Source organism: Choloepus didactylus, chromosome 3, assembly GCF_015220235.1.
Source record: "Choloepus didactylus isolate mChoDid1 chromosome 3, mChoDid1.pri, whole genome shotgun sequence".
Taxonomy (NCBI): domain Eukaryota; kingdom Metazoa; phylum Chordata; class Mammalia; order Pilosa; family Megalonychidae; genus Choloepus; species Choloepus didactylus.
This window is the reverse complement of record NC_051309.1, coordinates 151,917,720-151,939,754: the sequence shown is the minus strand read 5'-3', so window position 1 is coordinate 151,939,754 and position 22,035 is coordinate 151,917,720. Positions and strand designations below refer to the sequence as shown.

The following is a 22,035-nucleotide window of genomic DNA, read 5'->3' as shown; positions in this document are numbered from 1 at the left end:
ATAAAAGTGGGTCAGTAGTGTTATTTTTGTTATATATTAAACACTATACTTTAAGCAATCAGAAAAATATAAATTAAAACCTGTTTACTTCAAAATTCATTCAGTCACTTCAGCAAATTCATTTGTTGAATGCATATTATGTGCCAGGCTCTATATTATGGCATACAGAGATTAACTGAGCAACCTATTCATAGTAAGGCATTGTAAAAACACAAATCCTTATAATGATCTTATCATAAATGCAGAATCATTATATGAACAAGGTATTGTGGAAACACAGAAGAGGAAACACCCAATTGCCTGGAGACATCAGGAGAGGCTTTTAGAAAAAGATGACTTCCAAGCAGAAAAGGATCCGGGAGGACATTAGCAGAGAAGAGAACAGCAAGGCAAGGTAAGAAGGTGCATTCTAGGAACTGCAAGTACCACACGTTGATAAGCTTGAGTGCAGGGTGCCAGAAAGGGAGTGGCAGGAGATGAGATGGAAACTGTGAGCTAGGACCAGCGTGAAGGGTTTTGAGAGGAGTTTGAACTTTATCCTAATGGTTCTGGATAAGCAGATAGGGTGTACTATCAAGTTTACATGTTTGAAAGATCATTCTGTTAGCAGTGTGGGAGAGGGAATGGTGACTGGGGAAAGAGTAAGAACAGAGTAGGTGAGTGTGCCAATTTGAAACTGTTATGGACCCCAGAAGACCCATGATCTTTTTTTTTTTTTAATCGTTTTTTGGGGTAGATTTTACCTAGCTTTATTTTTATTTTTCTAATGCATTTTTTTTATTGAGAACTTTAACATGTATACATAACAGTGATAGCTTTCAAAGTACGATTTAACAAGTAGGGAGCAAATTTCAAAGAATATCATGGGTCACAATTCCATAACTTCAGCTATTTCCATTATTGTAAAATATAAAATGCATATAGAAAGGTGGCAACTCTTGAAGTACAGCTCAACAAGGAGTTATATAGGTAATTTCAAAAATTGTTATGGATTACAGTTCCACAGTTCCAGTTCTTTCCTTATTATACCATATAGGCTATATACAGAAAGGCGAAGACTTTCCAAGCACAATTCAACAAATGGCTATAGAGCAAATTTCAAAGGATGTTACAGGTTACAGTTCCACCATGTCATTTACCTCCTTCCAGCTATTCCAACACCCCAGCATCTAAAAAAATATATATATTTATATAGTTTCAGTATTCATAGTCCTTTGTAAAATTTTACCTTGTTTGTTGCTACTCCTTCCTCTCACTTAATCTCTTTCTCTGTCTTCAGTGGTGTCTAGACAGTGAGCACCCTAACTTGTTCTTATTGAAAGGGGGTGTTGACAGTATGGTGAAGGGAGCTGCTTCTGATTGTTGTTCTTAAAGAGGCTGTTGCCTCTGGGTTTTAGGACTTGTCTGGCATAGGAACACTCTGGTGGATTTAAGTTTCTGAGAGATAAAACTTAGCAAGTGAATATTTTATAGAATCTCAGATAGGGACCTAGGTATTTGGGGACTACTTTTGGTAAGGGCATGGCATGCTGTGACCATTTGGGATGTCTAGCTGGAGCTTGCATAAGAGAAACCTCCAGGATAGCCTCTCGACTCTAATTGGAATCTCTCAGCCACTGTGACCTCAGCTTCTTCCTTTCTTCACCCCCACCCCCACCCCTTTTGGTCAAACGGACATTTTCAAACCCTTGCTGCCAGGGCCCAGTTCATTCCTGGGCATCATGGCCCATGTTGCCAGGGAGAGTCATTCCCCTGGGAGTCATGTCCCTCATGGCGGGGGCAGGGGGGGAGGGTTAATGAATTTATTTGCTGAGTTGGGCTTAGAGAGAGAAAGGCCACATCTGAGCAACAAAAGAGGTTCCCTGGAGTGCCTCTTAGGCATAATTATAGGAGGGCTCAGCTTCCCATTTACAACCCTAAGTTTCACAAGAGCAAGCCTCAAGTTGAGGGATTGTTTTATTAAGTAGTGGGTTCCTAATTTCACTTAATATATGTTCTATCCCAAGCTAAATGGTCAGTTTCTTACGTTATCTTCACTTAGTTGTATAATTCTCATCACTCTCATCTGTAAACAATTATCTTAACATAATCTATCCCAGAGCTCTTATCAGCTGCAAATTATTCATCTCTATATTAGTGTAGTGTTAGTAAGATATTTCTATTAAACATAGTCTTTAATATGTAATGGGTAGTTTTTCCATATACCACGCTGTTGTTAACCCTCTGCAGCAGTGTCATACCTTATAAATATACCATGCTCACACTCATTTAGGTTTGTGTTACTACTCTATGGATTACATACCAAGAATCGAACAACTGTTTATGAACATTTGCCTTCAATGAGTCAATGACACTTACAATCCCGTTAATAAACCATAGTCACACCTGACCATTCCCATACCATTAAGTTCACCCTCATTATCAAATCTGTACATATCAGATTATTGTTCTTCCTTCACTAGCTTCTGTCTATCTCTAGGTTCCCTATATTCTACATTATTTGATACTTATTTTACATTTTCCATGGAGTTCACGTTAGTGGTAACATACAATATCTTTCCTTTTGTGTCTGCCTTATTTCACTCAGCATTATCTTCAGGGTTCATCCGTGTTGTCACATGTTCCACTAGTTCCTTTGCACAGTCCATTGACTTTTCCTAACATCAGCTGCCCACAGTGAAGCTATATAAAAATAAAACAAATGCTCTTAAAACATGTACTTTCTTGTTACTGCCAAAGACTGGATTAATAAGTAGGCAAACAAAACAAAGTAACAAAGACTCTCTATGACTGTAAAGTATTCTTCAGCTTTTAATAACTGGAGCTATATTGTCTGTAGCATATTTAAAAACACAGAAAAATACCAATTGCTTTGATTGGGTTTTTATAGTTAATATAGGAATTAATCCAAACATCTATGATAGACTCCTTTGGAGATTTCCCATTCATTTTACCCTTTTTCTCAGAAGATAACCTTTTTTCAGCTGTCTTTTTGGAGGATCAACAGGTACCTGGCAGCTGTGAGACGTGCCTCTCAGGTTTCCTACTGCCATCATGAAGGCATGATTGACCAGTGGCCCCAGTAGCTTTGCTCTGATCCCCATCACCACTCTGGTGCCCAGGCAATGCTTCTCACAAGCTGCTCCCAGTCCATGACTGAGTACAACATAGGACACCAAAGCAGGGTTGTTCCTGAGAGATGTGGGACTCCTTGGAGGAGTGATTTTTGCTTGAGGCCTCCCCAAAGACTTAACTGAACTCTCTTAGAACTGTACTGCTGTTTAAGTCCTCCTCCTCTCCCTTCCCTTCTTCTCTCTCTTTTTTGCTTCCTTTCTTCCCTCCCTCTCTCCCTTCATCAGGGTCAGATCTGTTTTGCAGAAATGATGTCTTTCCTGGCCTCCTCCCAGCTCCCCCCCTATACCCCCAGTTTCCTTTACAGGCTTTGCTCCTAATAAATCTCTTGCATGGATGTTGGAAGCCAGTTCTCCAAGTATTACTAACAGTCTGTTGATAATGCTGGTTCAACAAACATTACCTACAAGATTAATCTGAGTTTATTGCTCACCATTGCATGGGAGAACTAATACCTTAAGATATCTTCCATAGCGTCTTAAAGAGGGAGAGGCAAGGTCTGATTTTGTTGTGCTTTTAAAATATGATTTAAGGCAGGTCTTTCAATGAGGGGGTTGGGTAAGGACCATGATACAGTAGTACTTTAGGATTGATGGAAACAGCAATTGTTAGGGCAGGGGTCAAAGCATCTTCATAGGTGTACTGTTGATGCTTTCTATTAAAGAGTTGATGGGTTTTTCAAAGAAGTTCCTGTGATGAACAATAAAGTTATTTTCCTGGGAAATAGTCTCTTGGAATGGTAAAGCTACACTAATGAAAACAATGGAATAGTCAGTCATTTCCGTTTTTGTAGTGCATTGCTTCTTGACAGATGCAGATTTATACAGATACAAATAAAAAAAGCAAATTTAAAAACCTTCCCTTATTATCTTTGAAGCAGAAATGGACATCCAAACTCCCACAATAGTCCATGACCAAGGAGAAGTTAAATTTCAGTCTCTTATTTAAACTAATTTACACATGGGCTCAAAGGAACCATCAGACTTCCTCTTTATTCCCAAGTCATAACATCATCCAAAAGTCCAAGTATTTCATGGTCTTACTCATGGAAGTTGAGGCTGAATGATGTCAGGTGAGATGATTATTATTCCCTACATCCTAAAGACCAAATATTCCTTTTTTGTATGTGATTAAGATTAAACATTGGCAATTAGCTTGGAATGAAAAGCACCTGTCTTATTCTTTAAAGGTAAGTGCATAATGCAAAAGATTTCACCTATATTTTTAAAAAGCATTTATAGTGTTATTGAAATCCTCAAAAATTTAAGAAAGATGACAATTAGTGTAGTTTATCATTTAGGAATTATGTTTCGCTGATAAGAAATCTGAAATAATGATGGCTTAAACAAGATAGAGTTTTTTTTTCTTTCTTGTGTAAAGTAGTGTGGAGGCAGGCAGTCCGGGGCTGGTGTGATGTGTCCACATCACCAGAGGTTCTGACTCATTGTATCTTTCTGCTCTGTCATTCACTGATCATAGTTTCTATCCTTAAGTTTACTTCATTACCCAAGATGGCTATTAAAACCATTATGTCCCACATTCTAGCAGAAGGAAGAAGGTAAAAAGGGAATGCACCAGCAATCAGTTCCCATTTCAAAGAGCTTTTCTAGAAGGACCTCCAACTATTTCCACATGTATCTCATTAGTCATCTGACCACACTTGTCGGCAAGGGAGACTGGGAAATGTGGTTTTCCAGCAGAGCATATTAACTTCAAGAAAGCAAGACTCCTTGAAATTAGATTGGCAACTAGCAATTTCTGCACACAGAATACTTTGTATCTGAAGTAAGCATGTGATAATAGATTCAGGCTTAAATTGTGACACCATGACACCATAGAATGCATTAAAAAACACATCATTTGCCAGTTCTTTTGCAACCTCCTGTCTAATCTTGCCAACTTCAACATTGTGACTGACAATAATAATGATTAAAAAACAAACACATTTTTCCTTATTTCATTCATTCTTGCAACAAATATTTCAATGTCTCCTAAATGTCAGACACTGTTCTAGGTGCTTGAGATATATCAGTGAACTAAATAAAGATTCCTGTCCTTGTGGAACTAACATTTTAGCAGGAGTATATAGATAATAAATAAGAAAAGAGTAAATAAATATTTCAATGATGATGATACGACATAAGCATCAAGTCTTAAATCACATTTTGTAGCACAGTAAATCTGTCTTAATTACCTCCTCAACTGACTGAAATATAAACAGTTATAACTTTTTGGAGAAAAGCTTTCAGTCATATCCTTTGATTCATTCATTTTGCTTCTAAGAATCAGAATCTATCCAAGGAAATAATCCTAAGTACCAAAAAGCTTTCTGTGTATAGACATTAATCTTTTTTTCCGATTACTTAAGAAAGGGGAAAACTGGAAGAAGCCTTATGTCCAGATTAGGGTAATCGTTAAGTAAATTGTGATTCCTTCTTTGGCATTAAATGTTTATAAAAACTATGTAATGACAATGAGGAAGTGGTTATATTATAGTGTTAAATGAAAAAAAAGGTGCAAAATTATTGGAAGAAAATGCTCCAAATTATTAATAGTGCTTATTTTTTAGGGTTGCCCCCCCCCCCCCCCCGCTATTTGGAAATGTTTTTTCTAGTTTTCTTGATTGATCATCTACAAACTGGTTAAATTTAAGAAATTAACATAAACACTGAAGACCTAACTTACTATTCTAGTTTGAGCATTAATCAACCACCACATATTGCCAGTTTCACAATATTATGCACCTCTTGTCTTTACTTATATACAAAAATCTGACAAGGGTTTTTCATAATTGTCCCTAATAACCTTCTAAGTAAATCTGAAATCATTTCAGATTTTGACTGCTTGGTCCTGAAGGGGAAAAGAAAACCAACACTTCTTCCACTGAAGGAGTGGAAGCCTCTTTTCATGCAAGGAGAAAAGACCTTTAGAAATTGTCTCAACCAATATTTTTTATGTACAAATGAGAAAGCTGAGACCCATAAGGTTAGGCTATTAATAGCCGAACAAAATTTAGGAATTAGGTTTCCTGACTTTCTAGGAAGGCAAGTGTCTGGAATCAAACCAGAGCCTCATGATTCAATTCCCCAGTGCTGGATGAGAAAAACAAAACAAAATCATCCAGGAACACTGATGATAAGGGGAAACAGAGTGAAAAGTAGTCAACTAGATATATAGACATCATCTGCTTGAAGTTATAAACAAAGAGATTGTTTTTTTAACAGCTTTATTGAAATATAATTCATATACCACCCAAATCACCAGTTTAAAGTATAATGTACAATCATTATAACAATCAATTTTAGAACATTTTTATCAGCCCAAAAAGACATTAGCAATCATTCCTCATTTCTCTCCAAATCCCCAGCCCTTGACAATCACTAACTTATTTTCTGTCTCTATGGATTTACCTAATATGGATATTTCATATAAATGGAGTGATGTAATGTATGGTCTTTTGTGACTGACTTTATTCACTTAGCATATGTTTTTTTTTTGTGTGTGTGTGTGTTTATTTAATTCATTTCTTCACAGTATTAACAGTGCTTCATGTTCCATGTATAGAAAGGTTGTCTCTAAGAATGGGAAATTTATCAGTAAAAAAAGTCAATTTATTTAATTATTCTTGTTGTATTTCCCTTCACAACAGAGGCGTTCTCTTATGTATTCGCTGGAACATTGCCACAATCTTTAAATTTACCTGGTCATAGTACAAATATGTCGCCTAGGGACCTGGTCCACACCTCAACAATTACCCAGTCATGACCTATAGACCAAACAAAATGTTAACAGGAACAATCATGTTAGAAATATAGAAGGGAAAAAAACAAAGATACTGTCCAGTCTCGTATCAAATATTGCATTTCTTTATCAGGTATACTTTTCTCTTTCATCTGAATATGTATCAATTAATTCCTTCAGCTGGGTAAATTGGAAAGCTGCTGAACCATCCTTTACAAAATACATTGCCCAAATTGTGTTCTTTTTTCAGAGTCTCTTCCTGATGAAACTGAGTTGATGAGTTTTAGGAGAGGTGTGCCGATAATTATCGTGCCCCCATCGTGATTACTTTTTTTTTTTTTTTAATTCAGTTTTATTGAAATATATTCATAAACCATACAGTCATCCATGGTATACAATCAACTGTTCACAGTATGATCATATAGTTATGTGTTCATCACCACAACCTATTTCTGAACATTTTCCTTACATCAGAATAAGAATAAAAAATAAAAGTGAAAAGAGAATACCCAAACCATCCCCCCATCCCACCTTATTTGTCATTTAGTTTTTACTCTCATTTTTCTACTGATTTTTTTTCAATTTTTTAACTTTGTTTATCAAAAAATTAAAAACAAACAGGCAAACAACAACCAAAAAAAACCCCACAACATTTCAAACAAAGCAATGGATTAAGGAAAACAAATAACCTAAAATAACTACTTTGCTTCCAATATGTTCCTACCATACCCCAAGAAAATTAATAAACCATGTCCAAACAGAGGAGTAAGAAAAACAAATAATCTAAAATAACTACATTGCTTCCAACATGTTCCTACCATACCCCAAGAAAATTAACAACCCCTAAGAAAACAAAGGAATAAGAGAAAAAAAAAACCTAAAATAACTCTATTGCTTCCAACATGATCTTACTATATCCAAGAAAGTTTACAAACCATAATCATTCCTGAGCATTCCCATAACATTGAGATTACCCTCCATAGTTTATCTGTTCTTATTAGATTATCATTCCCCTTCCACTAATTGGTATCTCTAGGTCCCCTACATTCTACAGTATAAAACATTGTATATTTTTCACAGAATTCACATTAGTGGTAACATACAATATCTCTCTTTTTGTGCCTGGCTTATTTTGCTCAGCATTATGTCTTTTTTTTTTTTTTTTTTTTTTTTTTTTTAATCTTCATTTTATTGAGATATATTCATATACCACACAGTCATACAAAACAAATCGTACTTTCGATTGTTCACAGTACCATTACATAGTTGTACATTCATCACCCAAATCAATCCCTGACACCTTCATTAGCACACACACAAGAATAACAAGAATAATAATTAGAGTGAAAAAGAGCAATTGAAGTAAAAAAGAACACTGGGTACCTTTGTCTGTTTGTTTCCTTCCCCTATTTTTCTACTCATCCATCCATAAACTAGACGAAGTGGAGTGTGGTCCTTATGGCTTTCCCAATCCCCTTGTCACCCCTCATAAGCTACATTTTTATACAACTGTCTTCGAGATTCATGGGTTCTGGGTTGTAGTTTGATAGTTTCAGGTATCCACCACCAGCTACCCCAATTCTTTAGAACCTAAAAAGGGTTGTCTAAAGTGTGCGTAAGAGTGCCCACCAGAGTGACCTCTCGGCTCCTTTTGGATTCTCTCTGCCACTGAAGCTTATTTCATTTCCTTTCACATCCCCCTTTTGGTCAAGAAGATGTTCTCCGTCCCACGATGCCAGGTCTACATTCCTCCCCGGGAGTCATATTCCACGTTGCCAGGGAGATTCACTCCCCTGGGTGTCTGATCCCACGTAGGGGGGAGGGCAGTGATTTCACCTTTCAAGTTGGCTTAGCTAGAGAGACGGCCACATCTGAGCAACAAAGAGGCATTCGGAAGGAGGCTCTTAGGCACAACCATAGGGAGGCCTAGCCTCTCCTTTGCAGCAACCGTCTTCCCAAGGGTAAAACCTGTGGTAGAGGGCCCAACCCATCAAACCGCCAGTCCCCTATGTCTGTGGTCATGTTAGCAACCATGGAGGTGGGGTAGGCGAATACCCCTGCATTCTCCACAGGCTCCTCAAGGGGGCACTACATCTTTTTTTTTTCCTTGTTTTTTTTTTTTTTTAACTTTCCCTTCTTTTTTAAATCAACTGTATGAAAAAAAAGTTAAAAAGAAAACAAACATACAATAAAAGAACATTTCAAAGAGACCATAACAAGGGAGTAAGAAAAAGACAACTAACCTAAGATATCTGCTTAACTTCCAACATGTTCCTACTTTACCCCAAGAAAGTTACCTAATATAGCAACATTTCTGTGAACTTGCTCCTACTATATCCATCAGTAATTAACAGACCATAGTCATTCCTGGGCATCCCCAGAACGTTAAATAGCTTATCTGTTCTTCTTGGATTATTGTTCCCCCTTCCTTAATTGCTCTCTATTGCTAGTTCCCCTACATTCTACATTATAAGCCATTTGTTTTACATTTTTCGGAGTTCACATTAGTGGTAGCATATAATATTTCTCTTTTTGTGCCTGGCTTATTTCGCTTAGCATTATGTCCTCAAGGTTCATCCATGTTGTCATATGTTTCACGAGATCGTTCCTTCTTACTGCTGCGTAGTATTCCATCGTGTGTATATACCACATTTTATTTATCCACTCATCTGTTGAAGGACATTTGGGTTGTTTCCATCTTTTGGCAATTGTGAATAATGCTGCTATGAACATTGGCGTGCAGATATCTGTTCGTGTCACTGCTTTCCGATCTTCCGGGTATATACCGAGAAGTGCAATCGCTGGGTCGAATGGTAACTCTATATCTAGTTTTCTAAGGAACTGCCAGACTGACTTCCAGAGTGGCTGAACCATTATACAGTCCCACCAACAGTGAATAAGAGTTCCAATTTCTCCACATCCCCTCCAGCATTTGTAGTTTCCTGTTTGTTTAATGGCAGCCATTCTAACCGGTGTTAGATGGTATCTCATTGTGGTCTTAATTTGCATCTCTCTAATAGCTAGTGAAGCTGAACATTTTTTCATGTGTTTCTTGGCCATTTGTATTTCCTCTTCAGAGAACTGTCTTTTCATATCTTTTGCCCATTTTATAATTGGGCCGACTGTACTATTGTCATTGAGTTGTAGGATTTCTTTATATATGCAAGATATCAGTCTTTTGTCAGATACATGGTGTGCCGGTTTGAGTGTATTGTGTCCCCCAAATGCCATTATCTTTGTGGTCTTGTGTGGGGCAGAAGTTTTGGTGTTGGTTAGATTTGCTTGGAGTGTGCCCCACCCAGCTGTGGGAAATAATTTTGATGAGATGTTCCCATGGAGGCTTGGCCCCACCCATTCGGGGTGGGCCTTGATCGGTGGAGCTATATAAATGAGCTGACTCAAAGAGGAAAGAGAGTGCAGCTGGGAGTGATGTTTTGAAGAGAAGCAAGCTTGCTAGAGAGGAACGTCCTGGGAGAAAGCCGTTTTGAGGCCGGAGCTTTGGAGCAGATGCCAGCTGCCTTCATAGCTAACAGAGGTTTTCCGGAGGCCATTGGCCATCCTCCGGTGAGGGTACACGATTGCTGATGTGTTGCCTTGGACGCTTTGTGGCCTTAAGACTGTAACTGTGTAGCGAAATAAATCCCCGTTTTATAAAAGCCAATCCATCTCTGGTGTTTTGCATTCTCCAGCATTAGCAAACTAGGACAGATTTTGGTACCAGAGAAGTGGGGTGCTTTTTGCTGCTGAGTTTGCAAATACCAAATATGTTGGAACGGCTTTTTAAATGGATAATGGGGAGTTTCTGGAAGAATTGGGAGGAGGTTGATAGAAAAGGCCTGAACTGCTCTGGAGAGACTGTTTGTGGAAATATGGACTCTAAAGATACTTCTGACGGGGACTTGAGCAGAAATGATGAATGTGTTGTTGCAAACTGGAAGAAAGGCGAACCTTGTTTTAAAGTGGCAGAGAATTTGGCAAAATTGAGTCCTGGTGTCAGATGGAAGGAAGAATTTAAAAGTGACAACCTGGAATACTTAGCTGAGGAGATCTCCAGACTACCTGTGGAGGATATACCCTGGCTTCTCCTTGCAGCTTATAGTAAAATGCGAGCGGAAAGAGATAAACTTAGAACTGAACTCTTGGGTTCAAAGAGACCAGAAGCTGATCGCTTGGAAAATTACAGGCTTCCAGGGAGTGGAATCCCAGAAGCTACAGCCCAACGTGAGGATGTAACCAAACATGGAACCCAGCCGCCATTTCAGTACAAGCCAAGATTGGAAAAGGAGTTAAGCAGAAAGGATTTGTGGAAAATCCTATTGTCTGATGGCTTTGACCCCTGTGTGCTTCATGCAAAGCCAACAGAATTTTTGCGAGATCTTTATAGACAGAGCCATTGCCGGTCTGGACTGGAGGAGACAGACAAGGAAAAAATTAAAAGAAAAATCTCTTCAAAGACAGAGCCATGGAGGTTGAGGTCTGGAGTCAGGAGGTCTAGGGCTGAGAGAGCGGAGCAGCCCACACGCAGGGAAAGGGTGAGTTTGCCCTGGAGGTCGAGGGCGGGCCTTCCGCCTCGTTGCTCAGGAAATGTCCTGCCACCCCAAGCCCCAAAGAGGGTGTAGCACATTCCCAGGGAATTGGGGAGAGCCTGGCTGCCACCACGCTGTTCTGAAGGGGTTGAGCGTGTGCCCCGGAGATGGAAGGGAATCCGGGAGCTGCCCCGATGTTTGAGGAGGGTGGGGCCGAGAAGGTGGTCTCCCCAATGTGTGGATATATTGGAGCACTCACCTAAGTGTTTGGAGAGGAAAGGGCTGCCGAAAAGGCCCTTAGGAAGGGTTAGGCTCCCGCTCTCTCAAGCCCCAAGGATGCAACATTGTTTTGTTAGTGACTCTCGGACTTTGAAATCTAATGGACTTTGTCCTGTGGGTTTTAGGAACTGTTTTGCTCCTGTTAACCCTGTTTTTCTTACTGTTTCTCCTTATGGCAATGGAAATGTTTATCCTATGAATGTCTCTCCTTTGTATATTGGAAGCACATAACTTGTTCTAGGTTCACAGATCCACAGCTAGAGGGGAATTATGCCTTAGAACTGACCAAGCCTAAACTTATTTTGATGGGATTTTGTACTTAACTTTTGTTACTGAAATGATTTAAGTTTTTGTGATAAATGAATGTATTTTGTATTTGGAAAGATAATGCCATTTTGGGTTCCAGGGGGTGGAATGTGCCGGTTTGAGTGTATTGTGTCCCCCAAATGCCATTATCTTTGTGGTCTTGTGTGGGGCAGAAGTTTTGGTGTTGGTTAGATTTGCTTGGAGTGTGCCCCACCCAGCTGTGGGAAATAATTTTGATGAGATGTTCCCATGGAGGCTTGGCCCCACCCATTCGGGGTGGGCCTTGATCGGTGGAGCTATATAAATGAGCTGACTCAAAGAGGAAAGAGAGTGCAGCTGGGAGTGATGTTTTGAAGAGAAGCAAGCTTGCTAGAGAGGAACGTCCTGGGAGAAAGCCGTTTTGAGGCCGGAGCTTTGGAGCAGATGCCAGCTGCCTTCATAGCTAACAGAGGTTTTCCGGAGGCCATTGGCCATCCTCCGGTGAGGGTACACGATTGCTGATGTGTTGCCTTGGACGCTTTGTGGCCTTAAGACTGTAACTGTGTAGCGAAATAAATCCCCGTTTTATAAAAGCCAATCCATCTCTGGTGTTTTGCATTCTCCAACATTAGCAAACTAGGACACATGGTGTCCAAAAATTTTTTCCCATTGAGTTGGCTGCCTCTTTACCTTTTTGAGAAATTCCTTTGAGGTGCAGAAACTTCTAAGCTTGAGGAGTTCCCATTTATCTATTTTCTCTTTTGTTGCTTGTGCTTTGGGTGTAAAGTCTAGGAAGTGGCCGCCTAATACAAGGTCTTGAAGATGTTTTCCTACATTATCTTCTAGGAGTTTTATGGTACTTTCTTTTATATTGAGATCTTTCGTCCATTTTGAGTTAATTTTTGTGTAGGGGGTGAGGTAGGGGTCCTCTTTCATTCTTTTGGATATGGATATCCAACTCTCACAGCCCCATTTGTTGAAAAGACCATTATGACTCAGTTCAGTGACTTTGGGGGCCTTATCAAAGATCAGTCGGCCATAGATCTGAGGGTCTGTCTCCGAATTCTCAATTCGATTCCATTGATCTATATGTCTATCTTTGTGCCAGTATCATGCTGTTTTGGCAACTGTGGCTTTATAATAAGCTTCAAAGTCAGGGAGTGTAAGTCCTCCCACTTCGTTTTTCTTTTTTAGAGTGTCTTTAGCAATTCGAGGCATCTTCCCTTTCCAAATAAATTTGATAAGTAGCTTTTCCAAGTCTGCAAAGTAGGTTGTTGGAATTTTGATTGGGATTGCATTGAATCTGTAGATGAGTTTGGGTAGAATTGACATCTTAATGACATTTAGTCTTCCTATCCATGAACATGGAATATTTTTCCATCTTTTAAGGTCCCCTTCTATTACTTTTAGTAGAGTTATGTAGTTTTCTTTGTATAGGTCTTTTACATCTTTGGTTAAGTTTATTCCTAGGTACTTGATTTTTTTAGTTGCTATTGAAAATGGTATCTTTTTCTTGAGTGTCTCTTCAGTTTGTTCATTTCTAGCATATAGAAACATTACTGACTTATGTGCATTAACCTTGTATCCCGCTACTTTGCTAAATTTGTTTATTAGCTCTAGTAGGTGTATCGTTGATTTCTCAGGGTTTTCTAGATATAAGATCATATCATCTGCAAACAATGACAGTTTTACTTCTTCTTTTCCAATTTGGATGCCTTTTATTTCTTTGTCTTGCCGGATTGCCCTGGCTAGCACTTCCAGCACAATGTTGAATAACAGTGGTGACAGCGGGCATCCTTGTCTTGTTCCTGATCTTAGAGGGAAGGCTTTCAGTCTCTCACCATTGAGTACTATGCTGGCTGTGGGTTTTTCATATATGCTCTTTATCATGTTGAGGAAGTTTCCTTCAATTCCTACCTTTTGAAGTGTTTTTATCAAAAAGGGATGTTGGATTTTGTCAAATGCTTTTTCAGCATCTATTGAGATGATCAATTGATTTTTCCCTTTTGACTTGTTAATGTGTTGTAATACATTGATTGATTTTCTTATGTTGAACCATCCTTGCATGCCTGGAATAAACCCCACTTGGTCATGGTGTATGATTTTTTTAATGTGTCTTTGGATTCGATTTGCAAGTATTTTGTTGAGGATTTTTGCATCTATATTCATTAGGGAGATTGGCCGGTAGTTTTCCTTTTTTGTAGCATCTTTGCCTGGTTTTGGTATTAGATTGATGTTAGCTTCATAAAATGAGTTAGGTAGTGTTCCATTTTCTTCAATGTTTTGAAAGAGTTTGAGTAAGATTGGTGTCAGTTCTTTCTGGAAAGTTTGGTAGAATTCCCCTGTGAAGCCATCTGGCCCTGGGCATTTATTTGTGGGAAGATTTTTGATGACTGCTTGGATCTCTTTGCTTGTGATGGGTTGGTTGAGGTCTTCTATTTCTTCTCTGGTCAGTCTAGATTGTTCATATGTTTCCAGGAAATTGTCCATTTCCTCTACATTATCCAGTTTGTTGCCATACATTTGTTCATAGTATCCTCTTATAATTTTTTTAATTTCTTCAGGATCTGCAGTTATGTCACCTTTTTCATTCATTATTTTGTTTATATGGGTCTTCTCTCTTTTTGATTTTGTCAGTCTAGCTAGGGGCTTGTCAATCTTGTTGATCTTCTCAAAGAACCAACTTTTGGAGATATTTATCTTCTCTATTGTTTTTTTGTTCTCTATGTCATTTATTTCTGCTTTAATCCTTGTTATTTCTTTTCTTGTACTTGGTTTAGGATTGGTTTGCTGTTCATTTTCTAGCTTCTTCAGTTGATCCATTAGTTCTTTGATTTTGGCTCTTTCTTCCTTTTTAATATATGCGTTTAGTGCTATAAATTTCCCCCTTAGCACTGCTTTTGCTGCATCCCATAGGTTTTGGTATGTTGTGTTCTCATTTTCATTCGTCTCTATATATTTAGCAATTTCTCTTGCTATTTCTTCTTTAACCCACTGATTGTTTAGGAGTGTGTTGTTTAACCTCCAGGTATTTGTGAATTTTCTAAGTCTCTGATGGTTATTGACTTCTAATTGTATTCCATTGTGGTCAGAGAATGTGCTTTGAATAATTTCCATCTTTTTAAATTTATTGAGGCTTGTTTTATGTCCCAGCATATGATCTATTCTGGAGAAAGTTCCGTGAGCACTAGAAAAGTATGTGTATTCTGGTGATTTGGGATGTAATGTCCTGTATATGTCTGTTAAATCTAATTCATTTATCAGATTGTTTAGGTTTTCAATTTCCTTATTGGTCTTCTGTCTGGTTGATGTATCTATAGGAGAGAGTGATGTGTTGAAGTCTCCCACAATTATTGTGGAAACATCAATTGCTTCCTTTAGTTTTGCCAGTGTTTCTCTCATGTATTTTGTGGCACCTTGGTTGGGTGCATAGACATTTACGATTGTTATTTCTTCTTGCTGAATTGCCCCTTTTATTAGTACGTAGTGGCCTTCTTTGTCTCTCAAAACATCCCTGCATTTGAAGTCTATTTTATCTGAAATTAATATTGCTACACCTGCTTTCTTTTGGCTGTAGCTTGCATGAAATATTTTTTTCCATCCTTTCACTTTCAGTTTCTTTGTGTCCCTGTGTCTAAGATGAGTCTCTTGTATGCAACATATTGATGGTTCATTGTTTTTGATCCATTCTGCGAATCTATATCTTTTAATTGGGGAGTGTAATCCATTTACATTCAACGTTATAACTGTGAAGGCATTTCTTGAATCAGCCATCTTATCCTTTGGTTTATGTTTGTCATATTTTTCCCCTCTGTCTATTAATATCCTTTATTGTACCCATACCGAATCTCTTTAGTACTGAAGCTTTCTCCAAGTCTCTCTGTCCTGTCTTTGTTTCTCTGTCTGTAGGGCTCCCTTGAGTATCTCCAGTAGGGCAGGTCTCTTGTTAGCAAATTCTCTCAGCATTTGTTTGTCTGTGAAAAATTTAAGCTCTCCCTCAAATTTGAAGGAGAGCTTTGCTGGATAAAGTATTCTTGGCTGGAAATTTTTCTCACTCAGAATTTTAAATATATCGTGCCACTGCCTTCTCGCCTCCATGGTGGCTGCTGAGTAGTCACTACTTAGTCTTATGCTGTTTCCTTTGTATGTGGTGAATTGCTTTTCTCTTGCTGCTTTCAGAACTTGCTCCTTCTCTTCTGTGTTTGACAGTGTGATCAGTATATGTCTCGGAGTGGGTTTATTTGGATTTATTCTATTTGGAGTTCGCTGAGCATTTATGATTTGTGTATTTATGTTGTTTAGAAGATTTGGGAAGTTTTCCCCAACAATTTCTTTGAATACTCTTCCTAGACCTTTACCCTTTTCTTCCCCTTCTGGGACACCAATGAGTCTTATATTTGGACGTTTCATATTATCTATCATATCCCTGAGGTCCATTTCGATTTTTTCAATTTTTTTCCCCAGTCTTTCTTTTATGCTTTCATTTTCCATTCTGTCATCTTCGAGGTCACTGATTCGTTGTTCAACTTCCTCTAGTCTTGTACTATGAGTGTCCAGAATCTTTTTAATTTGGTCAACAGTTTCTTTAATTTCCATAAGATCATCCATTTTTTTATTTAGTCTTGCAATGTCTTCTTTATGCTCTTCTAGGGTCTTCTTGGTTTCCTTTATCTCCCGTACTATGGTCTCATTGTTCATCTTTAGTTCTTTGAGTAGTTGCTCTAGGTGCTGTGTCTCTTCTGGTCTTTTGATTTTGGTGCTTGGGCTTGGGTTATCCATATCGTCTGTTTTTTACATATGCTTTATAATTTTCTGTTGTTTTTGGCCTCGTGGCATTTGCTGAACTTGATAGGGTTCTTTTAGGATTTGTAGACCAATTGAAGTCCTTATCACTAATTTATCAGATCTACAGCTTCGTGGAGTACACTTTCTCTAACCAGCAGGTGGCGTCCACGAGCCACCTGTTCTCCACAAGCCAGTTCTCCCCTGCTTAGCCTTTTTGGTGAGTGGGGGAGTGAGTCTTGTGGGGTCCAATTGGTGTACCAAGCTTGCGTGTGTAGTTGGTGTTGCCTGCCCTGTATATGGGGTGTGTTTCTGGGCAGTCAGGGAGGGGCGGGTGGCTCTAACAATCAAATCTCCCTGGTGATCCTAGAGTTTTAAAGCTGCTGCAATAGTCTAATCCTTCAGTTCAGTCCTGCCACAGTTTGTCTCTGCCACTGACCCACAAGTCCTTGGTATTGGCGTATGGCTCCTGAGACTTGCAAGTGGGCCCCTCTTCCAGGCCGTGCACCCTGGGTCCTCTGTTGAGGGATGACTGTGCTATGTCACAGGTGAGTGCCGTCCCCCCAGGGCAGTTCTGGGCTGCTGGGCTGTGTAGGGAGGCTCCCAGTCTGCTGAAATGATGGCTGAATGGGGCTTTGTTAATTCACACTGCTCTACCTTCCCAACTCTGGGACAATCAGCTGAGGTTGCAGGGAAGGCTAATGTCCATGCCCAGTTTTGAGGTGTGTGCCTGTTATTTGAAGCACTTCCGTCACACTGGGTTGTCTGGGGCAGTTCTGGGCTATGGGGCTGGCGATGGGCAGGAGTGTTTCCTGTCCACTAGGATGATGGCTGTGAGCGGACACCCCCCTTTTCTTGGGAAGTTGTGGTGTTTAGTGAATTTTCTCAGCCACTGGATTATTGCGTTTTGTCTCAGAGCTCTCCTAGTTCTGCTCTTGACTTGACCTGCCCAAGTTGCAAGTCTTTGAAGCTTTCTGTATTGGGCTTCTTAGAGTAATTGTTTTAGAAAAAGAAAAAAGGATTAAAAAACAAACAAACAAACAAAACAAACAAACAAACAAAAAAACGGGCCCTCCTCAGAGATCTAATGGGTTATTGAAATGCTAAGAGACAAAGCAACCAGGGCCATTAAGGAAAGGTCCACAGGGCAGAGAGATCAGGTTTTCTTCAGGATTTGCATATGCGCCTCAGGGCCCTTCCCCTTTCTATGTTCACCAGAACTCCAAAAATCCTCCACTTTTATTTTGGAGTTTTTCGTGTTGTTTTTTTTTCTATGCCTGTCTCCTCTCTGCTGGGCTGGCTGCTCTCAGATTCTCTGGTGTCTGGTCTCAGTCTATCTATGGTTGGAGTTTGAATCAGTAGAATGAGTTTCCAATAAGGGCTGCCACTGTAGTTCTCCCTTCTCCTTCCCGGAGCTGACAGCCCCTCCTCCCCCGGGACTGAGCCTGGCAGGGAGGGGCGCGGGTCCCCTGGCCGCAAAAACTTACAGATTTCGCTGATCTCAGCAGTTCCACGTTTTCATGAGTGTTGTATGAAGTATGCCCAAAGTCAGATTGCTCTGTGGTGTCCAGTCCACGCAGTTCCTGGCTTTCTACCTACTTTCCTGGAGGAGTAACTAAAACATACAGCTCACCAGTCCGCCATCTTACCACTTAGCATATGTTTTAAGGTTTATCCATGTAGAAGCATGTACCAGTACGTCATTCTTTTTTATGGCCAGATAATATTCCATTGCATGGCTATACCACATTATTTCTCTATTAATCAATTGTTGGACATCTGAGATGTTTCCACTTTTTGGCTGTTATGAATAATGCTGCTATAAACATTTGTGTACAAGTTTTTGTGTAGACATATGCTTTCTTTTCTCTTGGGGGTATACACAGGAATGGGATTGCTGGGTCATATGGTAAGTCTATGTTTAACGTTTTTGAGGGACTGTCAGACTATTTTCCAAATGGCTGCATCATTTTACATTTCTACCAGCAATGTACAAGGGTTCCAATTTTTCCACATCCTCACCAACGCTTGTTATCTGTCCTTTTGATTAGAGTCATCCTAGTGAGTATAATGCAGTATCTCATTGTGGTTTTGATTTGTATTTCCCTAGTGGATGATGGTGAGCATCTTTTCATGTGCTTATTGGCTATTTTAGTTTCCTTGGCTGCTCAAGCAAATACCATGCAATGGGTTGGCTTAAACAATGGGAATTGATTAGCTTGTGGTTTTGAGAGTAGCACAAGTCCAAATCATATCATCTTCAAGAAGGTGCTTTCTTCCCAAAGATTGACATTTTGGGGCTGGCTGCTGGGTAATCCTTGGCCCTTGCCTCCTCTGTCACATAGCAATGTACACGGTGGCTTCTCCTGGGCTCTCTCCTTTCTTCCGGGTTCCACTGACCTTTAGCTTCTAACTTTCCACGGCTTTCTCTCTGTGTGTCTGAATTTCATTCTGGTTATAAAGGACTCCGTTAGTGGGATTCAGACCCATCCTGGTTAGGTTGGGCCACATCTTAATGGAACTAACCTCATCAAAAATCCTTCTTACATTGGGTTCATACCTACAGGAATGGATTAAGTTTAAGAACATATGTTTCTGGTGTACATAGCTTCAAACCTCCATATTGGCCATTTGAATATCTTCTTTGGAGAAATGTCTGTTCAGATCTCTTATCCGTTCTTCTGGCTATCCTGGGTCCTTTGAACTTCTAAATTAATTTTAAGATTAGCTTGTCAATTTCTGCAAAAAAAGCCATTTGGGATTTTGATAGGAATTGTGTTGAAGCTATAGAACAATTTGTGCCTCAATATCCTCTTCTTAATGGATTCTTTCCTAATATTTAATGTCCCACTCAAAGCTCTAACTAACTTGGCCTACAGTTTGTCCTGAGCACATATGCAGTTCTGAATATTGTCCCAAACATGGTGCTTGACACAACATTCTTGCTAACTTAAAGCAATCGTCACTATGTTGTCACATGCATTTTTCTTTGGTTTCTCCTCCAATTAAGGTAATGTGTTCCTCAGTCCAACCCTCATCTATTACACATCATCAATTCTAAGATACATGGGATTGCCCCCCACCCCCCAAACGTTTTTACATCTTTGAAATTGGGATATCCTTTTAAATTCAATGAACCACAACAATTACATTCATCAGTGGTGTGATTTATAACCAGTATTTTCCTGACTCTTTTTTTCAGATCTGCTATTCTTTTCCTAAAAGTGACTAGAAAGTTCATGATTTTCCTGCCTTGTGCTGAATCCCGACTGACATGAGTGGGGACCAACCAGCTCCATCTGCATTAGTATCAGGATCATCAGAACCTGAGCCCAGGGTCCCAAGGATATAAGTTCTTTGAATCAGGATGTTCCCAGCCATATTTTTTTCAGTGTGAATATCCTGTTCTCCAATGCAACAAATGCAATGGCCCCAATCTTACTTTTTTGCTTGGTGTAACTGTCATCTGTTTATGAGACCAAGCTATTAAACAATGAAATTCCCCATATCTAATATTTCAGCACCACATCCCCTTCCATTTTCCCTATCAGTCACCTAGCAAGCTATGTATTAGGATTAGGGCAAACTAAACACCTGATTTTTTTGATGTTAGAGAGTCAATTTCTGAGCTGCTTGTCCATATAAATAATAACCAATTTATCTAATAATAATTAAAAATTGGCATGTCTTAATGTAGGTCCTGTATAGCTATATGTTAAAAAATTAGGAAATATGTTTTTCATGTGTATCTAAATCTCCTATTCATTTGCATACCCATTTATCAGACGTCTGGAACTAACTTGACTGTCCTCCAAGAGTATTCTTCAATGTTTCATTAGCTGGTATAATATTTTTAGGGGACTATACCAAAATAGGTAGCAATTCTACTGAAGCTTTATTTAAAATTGAACCACAGCCATCAAGCTGACATCATAACAGGATCTCATCAGCTCCATGGAGCAAAATGATTGAAAGTTCCACACTTGAAAGATCTGTCTGCAGTAAACACTGTTTAGAAGCCTAGCATCAAAGAACTTCTAGGTTATAAGTATAAGGCCACGTAGAATTATGTACATCAGAATTGAGAACCCTTTTTGCAAATCAACTGATATTCTTAAACCTATGTGAACTGAAGGAGCAATTATATTTTGTAGCAGTAATAGCAATATTACATAGGAACTCTATCCAAATGGGAGCTTAGGGGTTAATACACCATGTCGGCCAATTTCAAACTTTCAAATGCAGCAGAAAATTTTATTAAAATTCAAAGTTTTTCTTAATTGACAGCCTGCAAGATCAATGGTAAAAAGTAAGCATATTAGGGGTCTAGAAGGCTAAAGATTCCAAAGAAAGTAGATGCTGCACTCAATGAGTCAATATACAATGATGAGGCAGAAGAGTTTAGGTGACGCAGTAAGGGGCTTCTCTAGTTTGGTTAACAACCAGGAGCTGACATAGGTTTCTTTCAAGTTTCCTGTTTCATCATAAAAATCAGTGCAAATTTGGCCTTCTACACCATGGCACATCTATGTTTATTTTAAATAAAATTGTTTTATTCCTAAATGTTATTATAAAATGTGTATTGACTAGAAGATGTGCTGTATTTACTGTGTGTTGCTGAGAACAAAACTCTTGTGATGGGAGTGGTACAGGTTAGTCCTGGGTACTGGAAGGTACAGGATTTGGAATGAGATAGACTTAAGTCTAAATTCCAGGTGTAACATGAATAAACTGCATGAATTTGAGCAAATTTTTAACCAGTCTGAGCTTCAGTTTTGTTAACTAGAAAATGATGATAATGCCTGTCTTAGGGTGGCATTATGCATTTTCTCCTTCTTAAGTGATAGCACCCTGAGTTTTAGCTGGTCACAATTACAAGTCTGCATTTTCCAACCTTCTTTTGCAGAAAGGTGGGGCCCTATGACTAAATTCTAATTAACAAAATGTAAGAGGAAGTGTTAAATGGCACTTCAGAGAAGTCTCCTTAGAAGAAGGGTGTGTGGTGTTCTATCCAATTCTCATTAATGTTTTTGAAGTCTGGGTGTGATGACTGGAACTCTGCAGGCCGTTTTGAACCATGAGAATGAAGTTTACACTTTATGGATGGTGAAGCTGAGAACTGAAAAGAGCCTGGGTCCCTCATCACTTTATGGAATTGGCATACCATTCCAAACTGCCTACCTTTGTTCATTTTTCACGTGAGACAAGTTTATTTTCCCATAACCCCCCTCACCCTATTATTAACATCTTGCATTAGTGTGGTACATCTGTTACAACTGATAAAAGAATA

At 39.1% G+C, this 22,035-nt stretch overlaps 1 long non-coding RNA gene across 1 annotated transcript in view; it reads left to right on the top strand.

The window, feature by feature from the left end:
* Positions 1–282: 282 nt before the first annotated feature.
* The window catches only part of LOC119528849, a 96,120-nt gene continuing 74,367 nt past the window's right edge, over positions 283–22,035 (top strand). Inside the window, exon 1 of the long non-coding RNA XR_005215772.1 lies at positions 283–394. This is a non-coding gene — a long non-coding RNA (uncharacterized LOC119528849). The remainder of the gene's footprint in view (positions 395–22,035) is intronic.